Source organism: Ochotona princeps, chromosome X (assembly GCF_030435755.1).
Source record: "Ochotona princeps isolate mOchPri1 chromosome X, mOchPri1.hap1, whole genome shotgun sequence".
NCBI classification, from domain to species: domain Eukaryota; kingdom Metazoa; phylum Chordata; class Mammalia; order Lagomorpha; family Ochotonidae; genus Ochotona; species Ochotona princeps.
In genome coordinates this window covers 37,341,551-37,369,075 of record NC_080865.1, presented here as the reverse complement: position 1 = coordinate 37,369,075, position 27,525 = coordinate 37,341,551, and the positions used below count along the sequence as shown (strand labels likewise).

The window sequence follows — 27,525 nt, the reverse complement described above, 5'->3', positions numbered from 1 at the left end:
CAATTGCGATGAATTTACCCCGTAGCACTGCTTTGGCCGTGTCCCACAAGTTTTGGAATGTTGTGTCAGAGTTTTCATTGGTTTCCATAAATTTTTTGATCTCATCTTTAATTTCTTCCCTGACCCTTTGTTCGTTTAATAGCATATTGTTCAGTCTCCAAGAGTTTCTGTATTTCCTTGGGCATTTTGAATTGCTGATTTCCAGTTTCATTCCGTGGTGGTCTGAGAGGGTACATGGTATGATTCCTATCTTTTTGAAGTTATTTAGATTTGATTTGTGTCCTATCATGTGGTCGATCCTGGAGAAGGTGCCATGCACTGCTGAAAAAAATGTATAATCTGTGGTCTTAGGATAAAAAGTTCTATAAATGTCTACCAAGTCTAGTTGTTCTAATGTTTGTATGAGCTCTGTTGTTTCTTTGTTGAGTTTTTGTTTTGTTGATCTGTCTATAGTTGTTAGCGGAGTGTTAAGATCGCCCACTATTATTGTGTGTTTATCTATGTCTCCCCTTAAGTCTGTAAGTAATTGCTTCACGTAGCTAGGTGCATTGGAATTAGGTGCATATATGTTCACAATTGTAATTGCTTCCTGGTGGATCAATCCCTTCACCAATATATAATGTCCTTCTCTGTCTTTTTTGATGTCTGTCAGCTTGAAGTCTAGGTCATCTAAGATTAGGACAGCTACGCCAGCCTTTTTTTCTCATCCATTGGCATGAAATGTCTTTTTCCATCCCTTCACTTTAAATTTCTTACAGGCTTTTCTGGTTAGATGTGTCTCTTGTAGGCAACAGATTGTTGGGTTCTGTTTCAGGATCCAGTCTGTTAATCTGTGTCTTTTGATTGGTGAGTTTAGGCCATTTGTGTTTAGAGACAATATTGAGATGGTGTGATTTTGGGCTGCCATGAGTGTGTGTAAGTGTGCAAGTGTGTATTTGCGACTATTAGAGTTTCTGATTGGTTGACTTTCCTTGTATGGATTTTAGTGGGGAGGTCTTCCCATTTGCCATCTTTGATTTTGGTTTTCATTTTTTCTTTCTGGGTTTAGCACCTTCCTGAGGAGATTTTCCAGAGCTGGTTTCATGTTGATGTATTCTTCTTGTTTCTCTTTACTGTTGAAGTATTTGATTTCATTCTCAAATACAAATGAGAGCTTTGCTGGGTACATTGTTCTTGGTTGGCAGTTGTTTTGCTTCAGGATTTGATAGGTTTTACCCCATTCTCTCCTTGCTTGGAGCGTTTCTTCTGATAGGTCGGCTGTGATTCTGATTTGCCTTCCTCTGAAAGTAATCTTATCCTTTTTTCTTACTTGTCTTAGAATAGTTTCCTTGTATTCACTTGAAGGTAGCTTGAGGACCACATGTCTGGGTGACGATCTGTTTGGATCGAATCTACTGGGGGTTCTTTGTCCTTCCTGGATTTGTGCTGGATTTATATTTCCAGTGTTCTGGAAGTTCTCCTGTATTATCTCATTGAGCACCCGTTGCAAGCCTGTCTCCTTTTCCACTCCTTCGGGAAGGCCTATTATTCTAATATTTGATTTTTTGAGGTTGTCTTTCATTTCCTGCATGGACCTATTGGGTTTCTCTAGATTTGTCTCCAACTGTTTGATAAGCTGCTGCCTTTCATTCTGATTGTCTTCCAATTCTGATATTCTGTCCTCTGCCGTGTTCATTCTGTTGGTTAGGCTTTCAATTTTGTGCTCTATATTGAGGATTCCCTTTTCGACTTGATTTATTTCTGCAACGACATGGTTTTCGAATTCCTTGGACTCTCCGCAGCACTTCTCACTGTCTCTGATGAATTTCATCACTAGTTTCTTAAAGTCCTTATCTGGTATTTCCTCTATGTCTTCATCTTGCATCTAAGATATTGAGATTAGTTTTTGGTTGTATTGGGAGGGCGTGCTTGATCTTTCTTCTGAGTCATTGCTTTTTCTGATACTTCTCCTCATTGTGTTTTTGCTTCTTGTTGTTTTGGGATTTTAGCGTCTGACTTGTTTGTCCACAGCCATTGCCCTCAGTGCTGTAATCTGTAGGAGGTGTGATCTAGCTGCTGTTGTATGGGGTGCTGGCATAAGCGTTATATTTCTTACTCTATTGGGGACAGCAGGTGAGGTGGGGTTGTTGTTGGGTTGCTTCGTTTGCGCCTGGGTTTATATTTCTGCCACCTGGCTCCGTTGCAGCTAGTTGGTTAGGAGCTGTCCTATATGCGCCACCACCTCTAAGGTTCCAGCTGAGTAGAGCAGGGGGTGCTGCCTGAGTCACCAGCTGCTTGCTGCTCAGAGTTTGTAATCTACAGCCCTGAACTGGGTCTGGAGGCTTTGTGGGCCAGCCCTAGTGCCAGGCCCCTTCCCTTGTGGCTCTCTCTCAAAGGCGTTGCCCCACTGAGGACTTCTGCCTCAGTGCCGAGCCGATACACTCCTTCAGGGCTTGAGGTTAGCACCGCAAGGGCCTCTGCTGTCGAAGCTTGAAATCCCCAACCCTGGGCTGGGTTGGAAATTTCTGTGGGCCTCAGCTCCGAACTCTGCTCTCCGGAATTCCCACTCAGAAGTGCTGCTCTGCTGAAAGGTGCAACACCACCTCCTGCCACCGGCAGGCAGGCTTTTCTGAGCTGGCTCCTGCTGGGAGAACCTATCAGGCCTTTTCAGCTGAGCCGGCTCTGGTTTGGCCTCTCCAGCTGAGCCCAGCAGGGGATTCTGCCTGAGAGAAGCTACTTTCTCAGTTGCACTTTCTCAACAGTGGAAGCAGAAAAACATAAAAAAAAAAAATTAAAAAAAAAAAATAAAAAATAAAAAATAAAACAGTGGAAGCGGAGCCCTGAGAGGCACAGAGCTGTGAGGGGCACGCAGCTGTGCCCCTACTAGTTTGCTCTTCTGCCCAGGTCGTGAGGTTCTGCCGAGTGTTGCCCAGCCTCTGGAGCTCAGGCTGAGCCCAGCAATAGGATCCACTGGATTCTCTAGCAGCTAGTCCACTGTTTGGAGCTGATATGGGGATTTCCCACAGTGCAGCTCCAGTTCCCTCTGCACTCTCTCAAAGCTGCTGAGCAGTTGGGAGGCACGCTTCTGGGAAATCTCCCCTGCTTGTCCTCCACTTCTGCAGGGGATGATGCCCCCTATGATCAGTCCAGTAACCTCCTCTCAGGGCTCTTACCCTCCAGTGGACTGGTGCCCGTGTCAGTGTGGGCGCCTATCCTTCCAGCCGCCTCTGTTTTCCCTGGGACGGTTGAGACTCTGCCCCCTTCCCCCTGCCTGGGATCGTGACTCACCAAGTTTCTCGCAGCGTGCTGTATTTTCTTTCCCACTTTTTGCGGCTGTTCCTTCACGCTGTGTAGATCTTCTTGCTTTAGTGAACTCCAGTGACCTTCCCGCTCTTCTCCCTACAATTTTGTATTTCCTGGCCTGTTTCTCTGCTGGATCGGTTCCCCTCTTTCCCTACTCCACCCTACACCAGCTCTCTGTGGTCGGCCATCTTTTCCCCCTCCTTTACTGAGTATCTTTATATAGGCAAATACCTTCAAGCGATCAGCCTAATGGATTCCTGGACCTGCCAGAACTTTCCTATGAAAGTTCCCTCTTTTGAAGGAGTTTTATAATATTTTTCCCCTGTGATATCTGTCTGCATTACAGCAGTTCTCTGGAGCTACGGTAGTTTGCCTTTAATTCTTCGTTTTCTTTAGGCTTTTTGGAATGTTCTGGGTTTCATCAGTGCTTTAAATCTGATGAAAAAGAAATTAATACTCTGGCATCTTTTTTTACATTTTATTATTATTATTATCATCTTATGATACAATTCCATAGGCTCTTGGCATTTCCCTTATCCTCTCCCAAATACCCTCCCCCCTCCCACCTAGTTCCTCTATATCATTACTAAAATATAGTTCTTCATACTCAGTCATATGTCCATCATTGCGGGCATGGACAATGGCAGAGAGCCCAGCATCCTATTGTCAAGATATAGTGAACAGTTTCATTAGAAATGCATACTACATTGTATCCTCACATCTGGATGTTAGTCTCCATTTCACAGCTACTGTACATTCCTTCAAATGAAAAGTCATAATACAAAATCAACAATAGAAATAAAAATAGAAATTTACAATGCCATGAAGTTAAATGACATGTTACTCGATATGACAGTCTCCATTACACAGCTACTATACATCCCCTTAAATGAAAAACCACAAAACAAAATCATCATCAGGGAGAAAAAGAAATTAACAACACTATGAAGTTAAATAACATGCTACTAAATGACTAACGTGTAGCTGAAAAAATGAAAATCAATAACCTTCTTGAAGAAAATGCTGCTGCTGTATGATCTAGGAGTCATTGAAAGATTTAATCAGAAGAAGGTGTTTTGAAGAGATGAAACTAACAGAAAGCAACAAAACACATGCAATATAGTTTCTGCTGATTTTTATTGGTGAAGTGTGTCTCTTCTAGACAATAAATAGATGGGTTTTGTTTTTTAATCCAATCTACTAATCTGTGACGTTTGATTGAGCTTAAGCCATTTTACATTCAGGGTTAATATGTATGGGTGATACTTTGGTCCTGTCATTTTAGCAATGGGTTGTTCATTGGTTTAGTCTTCTGTTGTCATTTTACTGGGATGTTCTTCCCATTTGCCTTTGGTTTTGGTAGGTGCTATTCCTCTTCTCTGTCAAGAGAACATCTTTAAGTATCATTTGTAAGGCAGGTTTGGAAGAGGCAAATTCTTTCAAATTTTCTTGACTGTGGGAGAATTTTATTTCATTTTCAAAGACAAAAGAAAGCTTTGCTGGGTATCTTATCCTAGGCTGACAATTTTTTGCTTTTAGAATCTGGAATATGTCACTCCATTCTCTTCTTGCCAGTAGAGTTTCCTGTGAGAGATCTCCTGTGAGTTTCCTTTATATGTCAATTGATTTTTTTCACGTGCACATTTAAGGATCTTTTCCTTATGTTCAATTGAAGAGAACTTGAAGATCATATGTCTTGGTGAAGATTGCTTTTGATCAAGCCTGTTAAGAGTTCTGTGCCCCTCCTGGATCTTGTTTCCCAATTCTTTCTCCAGATTAGGGAAATTTTCCTTTATTATTTCATTAAATACATTTGCAAACTCAGCTTCTCTTTCTGCACCTTCTGGGACTCCCATAACTCTTAGATTTGGCCTCTTAATCGTGTCTTTCAATTGTTGAATACTTTTTTTGGCCTGATCCAGCTCTGCTTCCAACTTTTTTGCTTGCTTCCGCCTGATGACAGGAAATATCTTCCAATTCTGAGATTCTTTCTTCTGCTTGCTTCATCCTATCTTGGAGACTCTCCATTGTACTTTTCATTTGGTCTACTGTGTTCTTAATTTCTGATATATCAGCCTTGATTTGCTTTATTGCTTCCTTAAATTCTTTGAACTCTTGTATGTGCTTCTCATTGTTGATCAGAATCTTTAAAATGAGTTTTATGAATTCTGTGTGCCCCATTTTCTCGATGTCTTCCTCAGTTAACTGTGAGGTTGGCATAGGGTTTTGCAACTTTGCAGGGGAGTTTTCGGTAATATTCATTGTGCTTTTGTCTCTTCTTTTGCTCTTGGTCATTGTACTTCTGGTTAGCAGAGTCTTCTCCTTGGGGCAGGTTTCTAAGCTGTGTCACCCACAGGTCTACAATGCGATTTTACTTATTGCCTTTGGTACACAACTCTTTGCTTGCAGCCATTTGTGCCACAAACTCCAGCAAGTTCCAGGTCTGGGTTCTTATGTTAGATTTCCACTGTGGTCTCCATAGCCCCAGCTCCTGGCTCACCACTCTCCACCTCCTGTGATACCGTGCTGAGGCTGCACCGTTGTCTCTGCAACCTTTCTCCCACTTCTGGTTGGAACAGGTCCCAGGATTAGCGAGACACCAGGCGTCTATATAGTTAGGTTGTTGCTGGCACTGATCTTGTCGGAACCTGTTGGACGTTAGGTCTGGGTGCCACACGGACCTATTTTGACTGGTACGATGCCAGAGTCAGTATTATTTTCCATGTGGGACCAGTGCTATCCACGGACCTCAGTGAGTTTTCATAAGCTCAGCACATGCTGAGTCTCCTGCAGTCCCAAAGGTATTGTCACAGTGCACAAAATGGCACCAGACGTATCACCACTACAGTTCTTGATTTGCTGGCTGTCAGGTCTTCGGGCTTCCCCAGACCTGTCTTGGGTGGAACCTGTAGAATGCCACGTTGCTTCAGTTCACTGAGTCAGAAATGAGTTCACTCCCAGCTCAGTGTATGCTCAGTGTATGGTCAGTCCTTTCCCTTGCCTTTGCCTCCTGACGCAAAATGGCTCCCAATTCAGCTCTAGGGGCCTGACCGGGCTGTGAAATCCGCCCTGTTCTCACACTGTCCATCTGCTCTGTCTCTGCTCCTGGTCAAATCAAACAGACCAGCAGGACAGACAGTTCTTTGTCTGGCTCACCTCCCAAACTCCCAGTGAAAGTCCCTTCCCACCTGGTTGCTGATGGAGTTCCAGCTGCTGGTGGAGTTCAGATTGCTGTTAGCTGATTGCCACTGGAGTATCAGTCACTGCAACACCACAACGTTGTGTCTGCTGCTTTCCTGTGTCAGTCAGTTTCCAGGTACCCCTCTGCTGTTGTTCTGTCCTTTCCTATTTCCTGAAATATGTCCTTTCTGCTTCATCCTGATTAAATGTTTTTCCGTCCATTTAAACATGTCCTTACCCTATTCTGCCATCTTGATTCTCTGGCATCTTTCTAAATTCTCAATAAGACACTCACTCTGTTTTTCTCTAATTCTCCTGAGGGAGAGGCTATTAAGCTGTATTTACCTTTGTAAACTCTATTATATATACTGTGAAGCAGTGGCAAGGTCACCTAGATATCTTTTGCTATCCCCTAGGCATATAGGTAAGCTGAGTCTTCTCAGCTTTCTGAGATAGATAAAAAAGAAGCCAGTTTTTTGGGCAGCTCCCTGAAAAGTCTAGCATGTTAGACACAGTTCTCAATTTTTTTTCTCTAAGTGGAAGGTGAGATTTGCCAAATTTTGTTTTATAACATGCTGAGCTTGGAGAAGGAACTGTGTTGAGTGGGTTCTAATCCAAATCTTAGCCTTTAGTGTCTTTAGTGGCCCCCAACCTGGCACTGCTTCCCGACTGTGTCTAGCTAGACTCAGGCAAGACTGAAAAATCAGTCCTTCTCATCAAAAGTTTGCATGTTGGCTATATATTTCTGCCTTTTTTTCTTTCCCCAGGAAGAAGCCAAGAAGTGAGAGCTTTCTTCTGATCATGCTGTGAGCTGGGGCAGAGAGACTATGGTAAGTACCATAAGTTTTCCTTTTGGCTTTGGTGTGGCTGTTTTGTGTTTGGGGATGTTGGCACTCCTTTGGTAGTTTCTAGTTTTCCCTTGAAGGGACTGGTCTGTGAATTGTTAAATTAGTGTCTCTGTTGGGAGAAGGATGACCTCAGGCTTTCTATTTTGCCATGGTGTTGACATGAGTTTTCCTTTTGTTGTTTGTTTTGTTTGTTTCCTCTGTTTCACCTTTCTTTCTTTCTTTTTTTTTTTTTTTTCAGCTCCACATTCTTTCTCATTTTGTTCTGGAATTATGGTTGAAGCAGAAGTCAGGTTTTTGTTATTGTTTCGTAGATCCTGGGGTTGTTATTTTTATTTTTTCAAGCTAATTTATCTTTGTTCAGAATGAGTGTATTCCATTGTTATATCTTCAATTTCATGTACTCTGCTTTTTCTCATTTGCATAAGTTTTAGAAAATTGGCTATTATATATTTTTAGTTCTATAGTGTCTGTGGGATTCTTTAAAAATGGCATTTATTTGCTGAGATTTTCTAATTTCTCATTTTCCCAGAATATTTATAATTGTCTATTAAGACTTTTTTGATACTGGTATTAAAATTCTTGTCAGATAATTCCAATATTAAAGTTATGTTGGTGCCAGAGTCATTTAGTTGTCTTTTCTCATTCATGTGTGGGTTTTTGGAATGAACTGTGATTTTATGGTACATACTGGCCATTTTGGATAGTATGTTAGGGATCTTGATTATAAATAAGTCTATTCTTTCAGCAGGAAATTATTCCTTTTAAGTTCAGAATATGTGCCTACTTTTGTGGTCTTACGTCTATTAACGGTTTAGTTTTCATAGATGTTGCAGTACTACTCAGATCTGTTTTGTTCTTCTGACACTGAAGCAACTCTTGCACATCCGTGTTGAGGTCTCCTTCTGAGGTACAAAGTGCTTTTCTGGTTCACCTGCTGTCTGCAGCCTACCTCATCTTGCAAGAGGTGGGGCAAAAGCCACCAGCACTGTGTCTTCTTATCCCATTAGAAGGAGGACCAAGAGACAGTGTGGTTCTGGCTGTGGGATGGAAATTTTGTTGGTCTACCATCTTGCTGTTTTCAGTACAGGTGCACAAGCCTGAAAGAACTTTGAGTGTTAAGCCAGGGTTGGGTTGTCTTTGTGGGGCTTCACCGTTGTTTACTTGGGCTATCAATGTCCTCGTTGGAAATTCGGAGTTAGGATGGCACATTGCTCTTGTGACTCTTTTTTGGGGGTAAATAAGCGCACCTGCTGATATCATGGTTGTGGAATAGAGATTTGCCTGTTGGTACAAAGCACATTATTAGGTATATTGAGTATAGAACATGTGCTGGGGTTCTGTTGGAGCAGAGGTCTCTGTTGGATTTTACGTTTTCAAGTATTTGGGACAGAAAAAGCAGGTTTTTTTGGTTTTATTTTATTTATTTATTGCTTTTGCGGGGTATCTGCTAGTGATTGTAAATCAAGACCTCCCCAGTGCCTAATCTGAATATTTAGAGATAAGAAAACTCCTGAAACTTATAGCTTTGTTGTTGCTAAAGTTTGGAGGTCCCTAACATATCCATCTTGTTTCTGTAATTCAGGATCACTTTATTTGATATTCTAAATTATTTACAGAGCAAATAATTATTTTTTGAGAGAAAGAACTGAGAAAAAATAGATGTATATCATCTTGTGACAGTGATTCTGAATATATATTTAAAAGTTAAACTGATAAGATTTGCTTATGGAATGCACATGGGATGTTAGAGAACAAAAGCCAAGGATGATTTCAAAGATCTTATTTTAAACAAGAAAGTGCTCTCTACCACAAGGGAGACAATAGCAGAGGACCAAGTTTGTATGACTGGGACTGTAGTTTAAGCATCATGTTGTTCATATGTTAAGTTTGAGATATTTGAATGAAAACGTCTAATACAAACACTGCTGTATTTGCAAATTTGTATTTCAGGGATTTAAATATAAATTTTGGAGCCGTAAGATTATAGATGATATTTGTGCCTATGAAAATAAATTACTTGGGCATGTATGTATATGGTGAAGAAGTCAGCTAAAAGTCCAGACTGCTTCAGCATATTCTAACATTTAAAGTCAGAGAAGTAGGGAATAAAGGAGATCGAGAATGTGCAATAAGGAATATGGGGGGAAATAAGAACAAGTCATTGTCATGAAAAGTGAAACAAGGAAATAATCAGTATTTACAAATGTGCTGAAAAATAAAGTAAGATGAAGTCTGAGGCCCCAGCTGTAGGCAACTGCCTAGATTGCCTTGTACCTAGGCAAGTGCTACACTGCTGGGAGAAAGGCAGCCAATAGCTAGCAGGCATTCTGGGCCAAATTAATACCACATTTGTGTGCCAGCATAGTTGCCTGTTTGACTCTAGACAGACAAACAAACAAAAAAATAAATAAAAAAAGACATGGGGGAGATAGGGAACGCCAGGCCAAGACATACCAACCTTGCCCCCAGGCCAAGGTGGCTGGGCTGCAGATTGTCTGGGGAAGAGGGCCTGAGGATGTGTTGGAGTGGAGAGTGGCTGAGGACTTGTTTGACAGTGGAGGAATGACTTCTGGGTGCTTCCATAGACCAGGCCACTGCACTCTCAGGTGAGATGGCTGAGACTGAGTGACTTAGAGGGGAAAAGCCAAAGGGCTTATCTTGGTCAGACCAAGGCAGCTGACCATATGGGAAACTTAGGTTCTGCTGAGTGAACATTGTCTGCCACCCACCAGCATGTGCAAAAGCTGAGGCTGAGGGGCATACCTGGATGGGCTAAACTGTAGTACCTACCCGCAAGTGTTAGGGTGTTGGGGAAGGAGGTGTGCCAGGTCAGGCTGGGCCACAGCACCCACCAGAATGCAAGAAAGCCAGATGTGGGGTACAGATTCCATAGGGAATTTGTGGGCTCCCCTCTGTGGGACTGCAGCACCTACTAGTTTACAGAAAGAGATGGGGCTGATGACAGGCCAAGCCAGGCTGCACCATGGAACTCACCAACACTTATAGATTCTGGGACTATGAGGAGGTTGGGCTTGGACTGAGGGCAGAGCCATGGCACCCACCAGCACGTCAAAGATCTGGGACTGGAAGTGGGCCTGATAGGGGAACTAGAAGACTTCCCTTGCTAGGCTGTAGTTTCAGCTGGGGAGCATGAGAGCCAGATCTGGGGGTGGACCAGGCTAGACAAGGCTGCAGCACTTGGTATATGTGTGGGCAGAGTTTAGGGGCTAGCCAAGTTGTGAAAGATCACAGCACCTGCTGCCATGTGTGAAAGCCAGGATGGGATGTAGGGTGTGCTGTACCATGATGGGTTGCAACACCAACTGGTGAGAACCAACCCTGGGGGCAGGCCATATCAGGCTGGGTCAAAGTGCCTGCAAACATGTGTAAGGGCTAGAAATGGAACTGGTAGGGGAACTTTGGGGTCTCCCCTGCTATCTGGCAGCTCCCGTTAGTGAGTACAAGAGCCAGGGCTGTGGGCAGATCAGATTGGGCAAGGCCCCAACCCCTAGTGGCACTCACAAGAGTCAGAATGGGTTTGGGAAGGCTAAACTAGGCGAAAGCACCTACAACGACACATGAAAGCTTTGGTCTAGGGGTGGACCAGGCTGGACTAGATTGTAGCACACATGGGCATGAGCCACAATGGGTGTGGGCCAGTCAGGATAGGCCACGATACCTGCCAATGAGTGTCAGCACTTCAGGCAGGGCATATCAGGCTTGCAGCAGCACCCACTGGGATGCTTCGGATCTGGGCCTTAGATCTGACCTGGTAGGGGAACTTGGGAAACTCTTCTGCCAGACCACAGTTCCTGCTGATGAGCATGAGAGCCAGAGCTGCAGACAGGCTAAGCCAGGCTGGAGTGCAGCACCTGCTGACATATGTGTGTCCTGGGTCTGAGGACAAGCTGGGGTGGGCCAGTCTGCAGCACTTTCTGGCAGGAGTGAAAGCCAGGAAGGGGTGCAGACAAAGTCAGGTTGGGCCACGACACCTGCAGTTCACATGAGGGCCAGGGCTGGGGGTGGAACAGTCTGGGATAGGCTGCTGTACTTGTGTCAACTGCCAAGTCTGTGGAACAGCTATCTCAGACTGGGCCATAGCACCTACTGGCACATGCAGGACCTGGAGCTGAGAGATGACCTGGGATGGGACCTTCAGGTACTCCTCCTGCTAGGCTGCTGCTTCCATTGTTGAATGTGAGAGCTGGGACTGGGGAAAGGCCAGGTGATGCTAGGCTGCTGCATTCCTTGGCATGCATGAGAGCCAGAATGGGTGCTGGCCAGCTGGTATAGGTGTTAACATCCAGTGGCAGGTGCCAGCACTGGATGTGAGCCACCCAGGCTGGACCACAGTACCCCTGGGCAAGCCAAAGATCCAGGACTGGGAGGAAAAGAATGAATAGAAGCTGAATTTTTGTGGTTTTTTTTTTTCCTTTTTAAATTGAAGATAATGGAATATATTTGTATGCATGCTAGTGGGAATTACCTAGTAGAGAGAAAAAAAATACTTGTAAGAGCAAGAATGAGATGCAGTGTGTAAATGAAGACATTTATCTTGGGAACACAAGTAACTTAACCACTGGAACATGGAGGTGAGGGTGGGAGGGTGGAGAATATACCAGTATGGCTAGCATTTGAGATAATGATGAAGTTCTCTTTTGATAGCTTTTGTTTTCTGTGAAACTACAAACACACTAACCAACTGAAAATTTAAAAGGGGGTAAACCTTTAAAGTCTTGAAGAGTTGAGGAGATGTGAAACAAATTTCAAGAAGTGGGAAAGTAAACCAACTAGTGCGATAGTGTAGGACTATTGGACAACATTAATTGCCCACTTGGCGCTTAGGCTTTTAAATTTAAAGCAGAACCAAATTACTGTTTTTATGGGGCTTTACTTTTCTTCTGAAACATTAATTTAATTTTTTCATTTGAAAGGTATGGTGATGAGAAAGACACTCCCACCTGCTGATTTATTCCCCAAATGCCCATTAGCAGCTGGAACTGAGTCAGACTGAAACCAGGAGTGAGGAACTCAATTCTAGTCTCCCATTCAAGTAGTAAGAACTCAGGTATGGGCCTGGCACGATAGCCTACTGGCTACATCCTCACCTTGCATGTGCCGAGATCCCATATTTGTACCAGTCCGTGTCTCACCTACTCTGCTTTTCATCCAGCTCCCTGCCTGTGGCCTGGGAAAGCAGTAGAGGACAGCCCAAAGCCTTGGGACCCTGCACTCATGTGTGAGACCTGGAAGAAGCTCTGGGCTCCTGGCTTCAGATCAGCTAAGCTCCAGCCGTTGCAGCCACTTGGGGAGTGAACCAGTGCACAGAAGATCTTTCTCTCCATATTTCCCTCTCTCAGTGTATCTGCCTTCCGAATAAAAATGAATAAAATTTTAAAAATAACTCAGATATTTAAGGTAGCCTTTGCTGTCTGTCAGGGTGTTTTTAGCAGGAAGCTAGAGTTATGTAAGAGCCAGAACTTGAACCCAAGTTCTCTGGTATAGAATGTAGGGGTCCCAAACATTGTTAAGCACTAGGTCAAATGCCCACCCATCATTCTTACAATTTTAAATAGTCACATATTTATGAAACATTAGGATGTGTAGTACAAAGTACTTTTAAAACTACCATTTGAAATTTGGCAACCCATTGCCCTATAGACCACGAATACTTTAATGTGTATTTCCAAAAAACAAAAGCATTCTCCTACATGACTGTGAAGCATCTAGCAAAATAAAAAAAAAAAATAGTGATATAGCACTACAGTTTAATTCTTAGATCCTGTTCACACACTACCAACTATTAATAATATTCTTTATGGCAAAAACATTCAGAATAATGTGTTATGTTTACCTGTCATATCTCTTCTTCCTGTTTCAGTCTGTAAAGGCTCCCTACTCTTTCCTTGACTTTTTTTATCTCCCAATTGTGACGATTATGCACATGATATTCGTATCTTTATTTCTATATCTACAATTATTAAAATCCATGAATTATAAATCCAGTCCAAGAATTTACTCTAATATTGCTTTTTATGTAACAGCAAGAAAACTGGCTTCTGTTATCTTTGATATATTTGCTTTGTTTGAGAAACCTGGTAACCAGTTTTCCTATTTTTGCCACCTCCCCATAGATTATTCTTAATCTTGTTTAGGGACTGATTGCCCATTCTGGGACAGCCTCACACAGATGCCATGGCTACTGCTATTGTCTACATACTGTATGAAACCTGATCATCAATGTGAGATTGTTACGGAATGAAGTCTTTGTGAAGTAATCATGTTACGAGGGTGAAGTCATCATGCGTGATACGGCTATTTATATGAAAGAGACTGAGGAAAGTCCCTCTGTCCCTTCTGCCTCGTTATGTTGTAGGGAAAAGGGCCTATGAGTCAGGGCATAGGGTATTAGCAGATACCAGGTCTGCTGGAGATTTGATGTTGGACTTCTGTGCTTCTAGAATTCTAAAATTACATTTCTGTTGCATATAAGCTACCCAGTTTATGGCACTTTGTTATCCTAGCCTGAATGGACTAATATCCGTACCCTTACTTGACTCTGACACTCCATGCCAAGTCATTACACAGAGATGTTGTCCTAACCTTGCATGGGTTCTGACACCCACTATACTGTCCCCCTGCATGGGTACCCACTTCAGTCTGCTTATGCTCTAACATCTAATACCAGAGCTCCTCCATCCCTAGCAATGGATACCTCTTTTTATCCTTGGATTCTGATGCCTTAACCACCATTTCATGTAAACACTTTGCTCAGTACTCTTATGCTCTTTCCACTAAGGCTGCTCCCTGAGTCCAGTGGATGCCCAGTTTATTTATACTTTGGCACTAATGCCCCACAGTAGGCACTTTTCTCCCATTATGGATACTTTCTTCATCTCACAATGGTCTCTTTTTGTTGAGGTAGAGACTGTGCCAAACCACTATAGCTACCCTCTCTACTATGGACTACTTCCCTCTTTTTGTTTTATTCCATGTAATGACTTTAGTGCAGAATTATCTGAGACTGGTTAAGAGTTAATTGATTTAACTAGGAGTTTCATCTTGTTAAAGAAATATGAAAAAGGAGAGAATGGTAAGGAAGTTGATTATATATACAGAGGATGATTATGGTGATGGACTGTGGAATCTAAGTTGCTTAAAGGAGAATCAAAGATAGTAAACAATTTATATGCAATTAAAAATTTTAACAGTGGTCATATTCTAGACAGTAAATGTAAGTGTGATGACTGGACAATATTTTATGTACAAATGATAGTGGTATATATCATTATAGATAAAGATCTAGAGTCTGACCTTAGAGCTGAGATAAGGCACGAAAAAGGATGATTGTAGCTGAAGAAGTCGGTTGGGGTTGTAAGGAAGCAGGTGTTCAACACTGCAGTAAGATGCTCCTTGGGATTCCCTGTCAGAATGTCTGGCTTCAAGTCATGGTTCTGCTTTGGTTACAGCTGCCTGCTAATGTGCACCCTGTGAGACAGCTGGAGTAGTTGGGTTCCTGGAGTAGTTGGGTTCCTGGAGTAGTTGGGTTCCTGACATCCATGTGGGAGAGCTGTGTTCAATTCCTGGCTCCTGGCTTCTTCTTGGCCTAGCCATAGTTGTAGACATCTGGGAAATGAATCCATAAGTGGGGGATTTTTCTCTTTATTTCGCTTTACCTTTCAGATAAATTTTAAAAATCAGGGAGCTAACAGAGAACGTTGGAAATACTTGAGAAAGAACAAATAAAGGCTACTCAACTAAAAACATTTTTATATTGTGAGTTGCCTATTGGTCACATTATGAAACCCATTTTGTGAATTATGATAAGTAATTTTTTAAAAAAGTTTGTATATATTTATGTATGTATTTGAATGACAGAGTGACAGAGAGAGGAAAAGACATATCTTCCATGTACTGGCTCATTCCTCAAATACAATTGGAAGGGCTGGGCCAAGCCAAAGTCAGAAACCAGGAACTCCACATGTTGTCATGTGAATGGAAGAACCTCAAGTACTTAGCCAGTCATCTTGACTCCCAGATGCACTAGTAGGATTTGGGGTCTGAGGTGTAGTAGTCAAGAGTTGAACCAGCATTCTGATATGGCATTTAGGATTCTCAAGTGGAGGTTTAGCCAGCTGTGCCACAACATTTTCTACTGATCAGCAATTAAAAAACATGAAATGGACAAGCTTAGAAAATACCAGCATGCATTGATTGAATGTGGTAATAAGTATTGTTTGTAAAATATCTTTTCATTTAGTAATGTTTGCTAGACAAAATTAATGGTATTTCAGATTTATTTCTAAATCTTATAATACCTTTTTGGAAATCAGCTATGATAATGATTCTCAAGAAAAAGGTAAGAATGTGCTTTGAGATGGTGGTAGAATAGTTCCCCTAGGAGTCTTTTGCGAACAGCTCAAGCTCCTTTACCACTGTGACTGTAGTAGCAAGTCTTTTTTAATTCTGGGAATAATTTTTATTCTCAGGACTCCATCTTGATTACAGAGAAAATGTCCAGACTTTTTTGTTCCGTTTCTGAATTTAATCAGTTCCATTGATAGGAGGCAAGCATCAGATCCATGTTCTTGAATTTGAATCTGGCCTGGCAGTTTATTAGCATATGAAATTCTAAACAACTTAATTCGTTCTTTAGTTCTACACCTGGAAAATGGGAGAGATTAATGCACAATATCTACCTCATAGAGTTACTGAAAGAATTAAACAAGTTAATATAAGTGATAGATTTAGAGCAGTACTTGATATATTTACAATGGGTATTAACTATTTATCACGGAACAGTCAGTTTAGTGATTTCATCATCCTATATATTTTCCTCTGGATAGGTATATTTTTCATTGTCTCTTTTAAAACTGTGGAAATAGAGTATAACATTTCAGCTGTTATCTGACTAGGCCTGTTCTCTATCATTTTGAACCTTTTACTTGTTTTCATATATACAGTGAACTTAGATAGATAGATAGATAGATAGATAGATAGATAGATAGATAGATAAAACCAAGTAACTTTGATGACCACATTGATTATACTAAGTAATCTTGTGTATTCAAATGCATTGCTGTTGAGCCAGGTTTTTTTCTGAACTTACACTGAAATAATTGATTTTGTGAACATAGATGCAGACTTTACATTGATATTCTGTGATAGGCTGAATAAGGCTCCCAGATTTATCCAGTGTTAAACCATAGAATCTATAAATGTTTCCTTATGTAGTAAAAGGGACCCTATGTGTGTGATTAAATCAAGCATTTTAATGTAGGAAAATTATGCTGGGTTTTCTCCGTGGTTCATAATGACATTGTAAGTATCTTTATATAAGAAAAGTGGTACCTGTGGTCAGAGAAGATAGCAAATGTGACAACTGAAACAAGATGTTAAATTGAGCTTGAAGATGGAAGAAGTGGCCACAAGGAAAAATACAGTTCTGCTGGATGGAAAAGGCCAGAATCTGGTGGGAGTATAGCTTTACATTGATTTTGACCAGTGAAATTGATTTTAAAATATAACTTCTATAACAGTGAAAAATAAACAAAAACTTTTGTTGTTCTACGTTGTCGAACTTGTGGTAATTTGTTTCAACAGTGATAAGAGACTAATACAAACTGACGATGCTTTTTATGATAGCCAGTATTCTAGAATGTCAGTTCATTTTGATTTTAGATAAAACTTATGGATTTTTCCATGTTGAGTACTAATTATATAACAGGTGAAATTCAAGATAATGTTACTCAGAATATCTCTACTCATCTTGATAAAACTTTACATAAATTCTTTTATTCAATTTTATAATTGAGAAAATTGAGAGTTAAAAATAAATAATGTAAATTCATGCAGTGAACATCTAAGCATTCTTTAGATACAGCCATACATCGCTTTAGCGGGGATGTCTTGGGCAATGTTAAATGATGTTTTCATTGTGTAAATAGTACCAACCTAAATGGAACAATCAATCACTTGACATGACCTCTTGATACAATCAAGCAGCATGACAGGTGTTAAATATATGAGCTTGCTGTTGATGTGACATGCCATACTGTCTTACAATAATCCTTTTTTCCATAAAGAGAAGGAGTACACTCTAAAATAACAACACAATGTATATGATAACAAATACATAAACCAGTAGCATAAACATAGTAGTTAGCACAATGTGCTTATAATTGTATTACTATACTTTTATACCACTAGTAGCACAGCAAGCTTGTTTACATCGTCATTATCACAAATATGTGAGTAACACATTGTACTAGGAATTTTGGACCGTTGTGAGTTATTTATCTCTAATATAATCGTATAGGACTGGCGTTGTGTATATGCCATGCATCTTTGAGCAAAATGTCATATGCAGTGTATTACTACATAGGTGTGTAGTAGGGACAGTTGTGAATAGATTGGGATAAGAGGTATGTAGGAAGACTATACCATTTTTCTGTGAATGTAATTCTGTTGTAAAAAATAGAGTTTATTAACTTAAAAAAACAATTGAAGGGGAAATAAAGCAAAAATGAAGCAGGTTTATCCAACTGGAGGAAGTGTTTCACTGCACATCCATATGTTTCTGAAACCCATTGTTATTTCTGTTAAACCAATGATTCTCAGAATTTGGTCCAAGGACACATAGGAATACATGAGATGCTTCTAGGAAGTGCATGTAATCAAAATTATTTTTATAATAATGTTTGCTAAGATATTATTTGGAATTAAAAAATGGTTTACTTATTTGAAAGACAGATTCAGGGGGGGAGAGAGAGAGAGAGAGAGAGAGAGAGAGAGAAAGAGAGAGAGAAAGAGAAAGAGAAAGAGAGAAAGAGAGAGAAAGAGAAAGAGAGAAAGAGAGAGAGAAAGAAAGAAAGAAGAGAGACTTTGTACATATACTGGTTTACTTCCCAAATGGCTGCAACAACAGGGGCTGGCCCAGGCTGATGCCAGGAGCCAAGAACTTTATCTGGGTCTCCCAGATGGTTGACAGATGTGCATTAGCAGGGATCTGGATATGAAGTAGAGTAGCCAGAACTTGAATTGATGTCCATATGAATTGCTGGCATCAAAGGCTCAGGTTAACCTCCGTGCTACAGCACTGGTCCCATCGAATCAATTTTTATTTTTTTCCCTTCCCTTCCCTTCCCTTCCATTCCTTTCCCTTCCTTTCCCTTCCTCCTTTGTCCCCGTTCCTGTCCCCTCAACTCCTCTCTTTCTCCTTTTCTTCTTCCTTCCTTCCTATCTTCCTTTATTTCTTTTTATGCTATTGATATTTCCATCAATGGGACAAAAGTGATTAACAAATGAAGATAGTGGTATCAAAATATACTAATAGCATATTGTTTACTATATACATGTGATCAATAATTCTTTGTACAAAATAAAAAGTACACATAAAATACTGATGGTGTATAAATAAGTGTGATGTTGAATGGGGCCAATATTGTGACATAGTAAGTAAAGCCGCTTCTTACAGCACTAGCATCCCATATGGGTGCCAGTTCAAGTTCTGGATGCTCCCCTTCCATTGGCCCAACTCCCCACAACAGCCTGGGAAAAGTTGTGAAGATGGCCCAACTATGTGGCCCCTGCTACCTATGTGGGAGACCTGGAAGAAGCTCTTGACTCCTGGCCTGGCCTGGCTCTGGCTATAGTGAGCATCTGGGGAGTGAACCAGCAAATGGAAAGTCTCTGTCTTTCTCTCTCTCTCTCCCCCTTTCTGTAACTCTGACTTTCAAATAAATATATCTTTAAAAAATAGGAAGTGTGATGATTGCCTTGAGGAAGAATATTTGTATGTTAGAAATGTGACTCAAACTTGCTGTTTTTGCTATGGAATATCACCTTTTACCTCTAAAGGAACAAGTGGCAGTACATCTAGATTGGGCATTTTTCAAACACTCCTCTCAAAAATGAGTGAAGTCAGTCTGTCACTTCAAGGCAAGAAAATGAAAGTATTTACTACTAATTATCAAAGTTGAGCTTTCATATGGCAATTTGAATTTTGGAAAACTTTTATTCACTACATTGGCTCTGACAACTTCCCTGTACTTAGATCACTGGTAATATTAAATGAGTTTCATTATATATAACTAAATAGATCAACATATAGAATATCTGTATTTGGATCTATACAAATGATCAAAACATGATGTTACAGAATTGTACATGGGTAAGAAGATGAATTCAGTATGAACCACATGTACTTCTAGTTTCTGACTGGACATGTGAAAAACATAGAAGTTGTAATGCCTTCCTAATAACAGGTAAAAATCTGAACAAACTGAAAGTGAACAACTGTTCTTAGATTTTTCACAGATGTGAGGTCCTGGGGCAAACTGCTGGCTCCAAAAGAGAAACTGTACCAGATTTTTACAAGTAAGATCAGAGGAAAATTCCCTTGTGCTTTGTCAGCGGGTGGGAAATTAGCCTTAGTGAAATCTGTCAGACCATTCTGATCTTAAGAATATCTGTCCTCGAAAGAAGCTGTTTTAGCAAAGTCTGACCTTTGTACATTTGCCAGAGCTTAATGAACCAGAGGGAAGGGAAGGAAAGTTCCCGAGTGCAGCTTCATTTAGACACCCTATTCCAACTAAGGGAAAAAGAAAACTGATCTGTACTTGTAAAGGCACAGTGCAGGAGCACAAATTCATTCAAAGACAGATATAATCACAGGACTGCAGAATGCTTCCAGAATGTCATACCTTAGCACAATACTAAAGGCCTATTTACTGAAGGGTTTTTGCCTCTTTTATTTGTGTTTTTGACTTTTACTTTTCAAAAAAATTTAAATTTTTCATTATATAGCTCCATATGCACAGGAATTTCCGCTTCCATGCCTCTTTGTCCCCATCTGTTTTTCTCCTGTATTATTACAGTAGTATAGTCCTGAAGCAACAGTCATAACTGAAGTTTCTTTATTTTAATACATCATGACCATTGTTCAACAATGACAAGAAAAAATTTTAAATTAAAAGATCAAAATGTACACTTTTAAGACACAGAGTAATCATCGGGAACAAAGCAGATATGACAAGAATGTTGAATATCAGAACAGCAATTTAAAATAGCTATATTTGATATGCTAAGGGCTATAAAGGAAAATTGAATATGTCAACAGGTGTTGGGTTGGCTTGGGGCAGCGGGGGTGCGGGGTACTGGCGGGGCGACCGGACATGACCAGAACAAACCATAGCACTGGCATGTGTGGTAGACAGGATGGGGTGCAGGTCTTGCCGGACTCGGCTGGGCTGTCACACGTACTGGTTTGCATGAAACCCAGGTATGCGAGCAGACTGGACAGGACTAGGCTAGAGTTGGCAATGAGGGTAGGCCAAGCCAAGCCAGGCTGCAGCATCTGATGATTAAGGCCAAGCTGGATGATGGATTATGCTGAGTTGGGTAAGAGCAATCACTGGCATGCACTAGATCAGTGGCTGGGAGTGTACTTGATTGGGGAGCTATGGGGACACTCTTGCTGGGCTTCGGTTCCCACTAGTGAGTGTGGGAACTGGAATGGGGGTGGTAAACTGGGCTTGACATGGCTGTAGTATTCCTCAGCATGGGTGTGAACTGGTCTGGGGTGTGCCAGACTGGGCTAGGCTCCAGCACCCACTGGTGCCCACCAGACTGGGTGTAGGACAGTTTGTGGTAGGTCTATGCACCCTCTGAACCATGTAAGATCTGGCTCTGGGGGTATACCAGGCAGGGCTGGGTTGTAGCACCAACAATAAGAGCCAGAATGGTTGTGCGCTGTTTGGGTAGGTCCATTGTACCTGCCAGGACAGGAGATGGGCCAAGACACACTGGACCAAGAACCCACTCATGTGCATGAGATCTGTGACTGGGAGGTGACCTGATAGAGGAGCTTGGGGAACTACTCTGTCAGGATGAATTCCTTGATGGTGAGTCCAAGAACCAAAGCCAGGAGCAGTCCAGTCCAGGGCAGGTTATAGTACCTGCCAACATAGGTGTGGATCAAGTCTGTGAGCATGCCTGGCTGGGCCAGTTCATAGCACCCAGTGGCAGATATGAGAACCAGGATGGGGAGCAGGATGGGGTGCAGGACAGGCCAGGTTGGCCACAACATCAGCTGATTCACATTAAGGCTAGGACTCGGGGCTGGCTGGGCTTGGCTGGGCTAGGCTGGAGCACCTACCAGCATGAGGTGGAACTGGGAGCAAACTGAGCCAAGCCAGGCTGGTTTATCTGCTGGTGAATGCTGAGGTAAGGTGAGACATGCTGATCTGGATCACAGCACCCAGCAGCACATGTGCAACCTGGAATAGGTGGCAACTTCATTAGGGGGGACTATGGAGGCTTCCCTTCTCTGCCTCTGCTCCCCTTGATGAGCGTGAGAGCTAGGTCTTAGGGCAGAGTGTCTGAGCAGGGCTACAAAGCCTATTGGCATGCATGTGACCTGGTTTCAGGGGAGAGCCAGGCTAGGCTAAGTTACCAAATCCACTGGTACATGCATGAGCCAGAATAAGTGCAGGTTGGTTGGGCTTTGCTCAAGCATTGGCTAGCAGGTGCTAGGACTGGGCACAAGTCCTGTCAGGCTAGACCATAGAATGACCTGCAAAGTGCAAAATCCAGGGCTGAGAGAGGGCATAGTAGGGACATATTGGGCACTCCTCAGATTTGCTTCAACTCCCTCTGGTGAGCATGAGAACCAGGCCAGGGGGCTGGCATCAATGGAGAGGCCCTTGCACCCACCAGCATGAGTATGGGCTAGATAGTGGCTTGGTTTGGGCTGAGCTAGGCTTCAACACCCATTGATGTGTATGATAGTTGAATGGGATGTGGAACGGACTGGACTAGTCTGCCGCACATACTGGCATGTGCAGGAACCAGGGCTACAGGTGGGTCTGGGGGGAGCTATTAGGGGTTGCTCCTAGTAGGATGCAGTTCCCATTTGTGTGCATGATGGCCAGTTGTATGCTTGGGAGGGTTGTGTTGGGATGTAGCATTTGTTAGTTTGCATATGAGATGGGGTGGAGAACTGAGCAGGTAACTGCAGCCACCCCTGTGTGTATAGGCTGATGTGGGTAATGGTCTGAACTGCAGACAGGAGTGAGCTCCGGAGTCACTTCTGGTGAGATTTCTTTCAGAACCACCCAATTGAATCACTGGATTCAGAACTCCAGCCATGGTGAGAAGCACAGGTTCTGTGGTCTGATCATGGAGTGCATGTGTCAGAAATGGGTCTCCTTGGTTGCCAAAGCCTGTGCAGTAGACAGCATGCCCAGATGCTTATGGAGGACATAGCAACCAGTTCATTGAGGCCTACAGAGGATGTCTAGTACTGTAGAGGGTCAAACAAATTGGACAGCTGTCTTGCTCAAGCTTTGGCAGTGAATATCTGGGTGAATTGAGACGCTAGAGTGTACTGTGTCAGCAAATAGACCTTGAGGGAGGATTTCCTCAACCTTGGAACAACAAAATTAACATCATCTCAAAACTATTGAAACCACTTAAGCAGTACCCTGGGATAACATCAGGTGGTAATCCTCCATCTCAGGATACTGACATGATTTGGCTGCTGGGAGTGGTCCTCTCCCCTTTACTCCCCACTCCCTCCAGATATGGGAAGAAAAAAGGGGATTGGAGGCAGTTGTCTGATAAACTTTTCCCCATTCCTCGACCCTCCCTACCCTAATTGGTGATCCACATGAGCATGTATTCTTCTCAGCTATGTAAACATCATCAAGAATAAAATGAATATGTCATTTCTTGAAACAAAAAAGCAAAACAAAAAAGAAAGTGGAGCAACCTGACATGAACTAGAACCCATGTGGAATGCTTGCATTTGAGGGTAGAGGATTGGCCAGTTGAGCCTTGTACTGGCCCTAAGAGATGTAATTTCTAATAATCCAAACTAATTCTGGAGATCAAAAACAGTGCAATAAATTCTTGTGGACTGAACATGGCTGCGGAAAGAATCTGAGCTTGAGAATGTATCACTGGATTCTTCCAGAAAAGAAAAGACTAGGAAGAGTAGGATAAGCTATGTAAGAACAGTTGGAAAAACTGTGAAACATGTAATATAAGCATAGTGGAATTACCAGAAGAAGAAAGACAAAAAAGAACAGAATAAATATTTGACACTTGTGACTGAGATTTTCTTCAAGTTAATATTGGGGGTGATGCGGTGGCACAGCATACTAATCCTTCACCCTGTGGTGCAGGTATCCCATATGGGCACCTGATCATCACCTGGTTACCCCACTTCTTATCAGCTCACTGTTTATGGCATTGGAAAGCAGTGGATGATGACACAATTGTTTGGGACCCTGTACCCAAGTGGGAAAACTGGAAGAATCTACTGACTTCCAGATTCAGGTCAGCTGAGCTCTGGCCGTTGCAGCCATTTGGGGAGTGAACCAGCAGGTGGAAGACCTTCTCTTTCTTTCTTTCTTCTCTCTGTAAAAATATGCCTTTCAAATAAAAATAGATCTTTTATCAAACACCACATGCTAAAACATAGATCCAGAAATCCTGTAGAACCCTGACAGCCTAACGCCAAAATGAAACAAAATATTTGAAATGATATTCAAATCAAAAGTTTTAAAAGGTTAATAAAAAGAGGAAAAATAAGCCTTACTTAATCAAAGATGTCTGCTTTCTCAAACTATTCATGTGAGAATAGAGTGGATAAAGCATTTAAAGTATTGAGAGACAAAGTACTCACCAAACTAAAATTAGTTTTTAAATAAGCTTACTTTATTTAGGGGCCAATATAGCAGACTGATCTTCTGCCTGCAGTGCCGGCATTCCAAATGGGTGCTGGTTTGTGCCTTGGCTACTGCACTTCTAGATCTAGCCCCCTGCTTATGGTTTGGGAAGGCAGATGATGTTTCAAATGAGCCATCTCTGTGGGAGACCAGGGAAGAAGCTCCTGGCTCCTGACTTTGGAACAGTTCAGCTATGGCTGTTAAAGCCACTTGAGGAGTGAACCAACAGATTAAAGACATTTGCCAGTATAAAACAATGCTACCCTTCTTGGGTTTTTTTTTTTGTGTGTGTGTGTGAAAAGAAATTATCTCTTTGAACTATTTATATTGACATACAATAGTCACATTATTCAAAATATATTAACAAGTACTTAGTAAATTATCAGTTCTAACATAATTAATCTTGATTGAATTTTCGCAAACGGGGGCTGGCCCCGCTCAACAGGCTAATCCTGCAGTTCCAAGCATTAGCATCCCATATGAGTACCAGTTTATGTCCTAGCTGCTTCACTTCTAATCCAGCTCCCTGTTTATGACCTGGGTGGTTCATGTCTTTGGGACCTTGCACCCATGTGGGAGACTTGGAAGAGGCGCCTGGCTCCTGACTTTGGAGCAACTCAGCTCCAGACAATGCGAATGGAATATCTTTCCTTCTGTTTCTTTTTCTCTTTGTAAGTCTGCCTTTCAAATAAAAATAAATACATCTTAAAAAATTTATACAAACAAAAGTTTTTTGTAAAGTATTCAAGAGTATGAAGAATTCCTGAAATTAAAGAAATTGTGATTTTAATGTACTATATTGCCTTACATACTCCTAGACATTCCAAACCAGGTTTGGTAAGCATGATTTCTTTACTTTTAAAGATTTATTATTTATTTATTTGAAAGAGTTATAGAACAACAGGGAGAGACGGAGACACATCTTCCATCCACTGGTTTACTCCCTAAGATAGTTTCATTTGTGTCTCTCACTTGGCAGTTTCCCACTTTCCAAACACTTGAATTGTTTTTTACTGCTTTTCCCAAGCTATTATCAGAGAGCAGTATGGGAAGTGGAGCAGCCAGGATATGAACTGATACCATGTGATATGCTTGTGTCACAGTTGGCAACTTTGCCCTCTTTGTTATAATGACAGTAAGAATGATTTATTTGTCCATAAATTATTACAATTACTGAGAAAATGCCAAAATGAGCTCTTATATTGTGTTCCTGCTTTTCTCCAAATTTATATTAATCCAGTGTTTATTTGTATTCTGCCTGTTATAAATCTAGCCAATGGCTACAACATGAGCATCATGAGAAAGATATCAAGGATTTAACTGGACAAATATATGATATCTCTGTTATGAATTTGTTGTTTCATTCTAAATAATCCAACAAAAACATTTTAATTTGATCTTGCTAATTCTTGCTGGCTACTGCTAAACATGATTTCATTTCTAAGTTATTCGTGGACCAATTATGTAATAATTCCTTTCACAATTCTCTAATTTGTACAGTCTGGTTTTTTTCCCCCTTTCTTCCTTCTTAGAAAAGCCTTGTATTCATGTTTGGGTACCTCTTCCATTTTCAAAATTTGCAGCAATTTCAGTGTCCTAGTTGTATACGGCCCTGGAAACTTGTATCATTTTAGAATGGTTAGATGTTTTCTTACTGTCTTCTTACTCATAATGTACTTCAGTTCTTTTATAACCATGTTTGTTCTTTTCTTTCTTGTTTGATGACCATTCTTTGTAGAGAAAATGAAACAAAATTGAAGTAGAGTAAGTTTGCTTTCTTGTCTGATAGTATAATGCCTTTTGCTGAAATGAATTAAGCCACCACATTTGTTTTTGTGTTCTGATCCTATCTTTAATCAGCCATATGTATTTTTATTGAAGTTTATGTATATATGGAGTCTTGACAAAATTCATGGAAAATATAAGGATTTGTTTTCTGTACCAAAATAAATTCACCATTTTAAACTTCATTTTCCAGAGTTCTTGAAGTCTAGTATTTTTTGTTTGTTTCACTCTGGGCTTAGATTTCCTAATAGATCTTAGAGTTACTGTTCTTTAACTTTTTAAATTTGTGCTTTGCCAAATATTGATTTTTCTGTTTTATTTATATTTGTATTTATTTATTTAAGAAGAGCTATATAATGGGGATACACACACACAGAACTTCCATCCACTAGTTTAAGTCCCAAATGCACGCAATGGCTGGGACAGGGCGGAGATGAATCTGGGAGCCAGAAATTCAATCTGAGTCTCTTGTCAGAAACCCAATTATTTGAGCTGTCATTGCTACCTACAAGAATCTTCTTTAGTGAGAAGCTAGAGTCAGGAGCTGGAGCTACGTAATGAACCAAAGTACTTTTATGTGGTACATGGGCATCCTTACTACTAGGCTAAATTGCCACCATTCCTTTTCATCTTTATATATCTTCTTTCCTTCCCTTCTCATTCTCAAAAGGTAGACTGATATTGGAGGTTTAGACTTAGATAACATTAGTTGATTAGTTGATTTTTTTTAAAAGATTTATTTTTATTACAAAGTCAGATATACAGAGAGGAGGAGAGACAGAGAGGAAGATCTTCCGTCCGATGTTTCACTCCCCAAGTGAGCCGCAAAGGGCTGGTGCGCGCCGATCCGAAGCCAAGAACCAGGAACCTCTTCCAGGTCTCCCACGCGGGTGCAGGGTCCCAATGCATTGGGCCGTCCTCGGCTGCTTTCCCAGGCCACAAGCAGGGAGCTGGATGGGAAGTGGAGCTGCCAGGATTAGAACCGGTGCCCATATGGGATCCCGGGGCATTCAAGGTGAGGACTTAAGCCACTAGGCCACGCCGCCGGGCCCGATTAGTTGATTTTTATTAAGATTTATTTATTTTCACTTGAAGATCAGAGTTACAGAGAGGCAGAGGAAGAGACAGAGTAATCTTCTGTCCTCCAGTTCACTCCCCAGGTGTTAGCAGCAACCAGAGTTAGATCGGTCCAAAGTCAGGAATCAGAAGATTCCTCTGCGTCTTCCATGTGGGCACAGAAGCCCAAGCCTCTGGACCATCTCCCTGCTTTCCCAGGCCTTGCACAGTGAGCTGGATGGGAAGTGGAACAGCTGGGACTAGAAACAGCATCCACATTGGATACCAGCACCATAGACAGAGGACTAAGCTGTTGTGCCACTGCACTAGTTCCCATTAGTTGATTTTTAAAGGGTGAATTAGATCACCTAGGAATTAGATTAGAGATTACAAAAGACTAGGAGGTGGCCATATTAACTTTTTTTTAAAATGGTATATTTATTTTTATTTGAAAGGCAGGTTTTATAGAGAGAGGTGAGACAGAGATCTTCCATCTGCTGGCTTGCTTCCCAGATGGACACAGTGGCCTGAGCTGAGCTGATTCAAAGCCAGGAACCAGAAACTTCTAGGTTTCCTACATAGGTACAGGGGCCCAAGGCCTTCTGTCATCCTCCACTGCTTTCCGAGGCCACAAGCAGAGA

General features: G+C 41.5%; 1 protein-coding gene across 1 annotated transcript in view; it reads left to right on the top strand.

Moving 5' to 3' along the window:
• ZC3H12B (zinc finger CCCH-type containing 12B) overlaps positions 1–27,525 on the top strand; it is a 339,337-nt gene that overhangs the window by 50,764 nt on the left and 261,048 nt on the right. Inside the window, exon 3 of the mRNA XM_004595199.2 lies at positions 7,230–7,292. The gene's annotated coding sequence lies outside the window, so the exon portion shown is untranslated. The remainder of the gene's footprint in view (positions 1–7,229; positions 7,293–27,525) is intronic.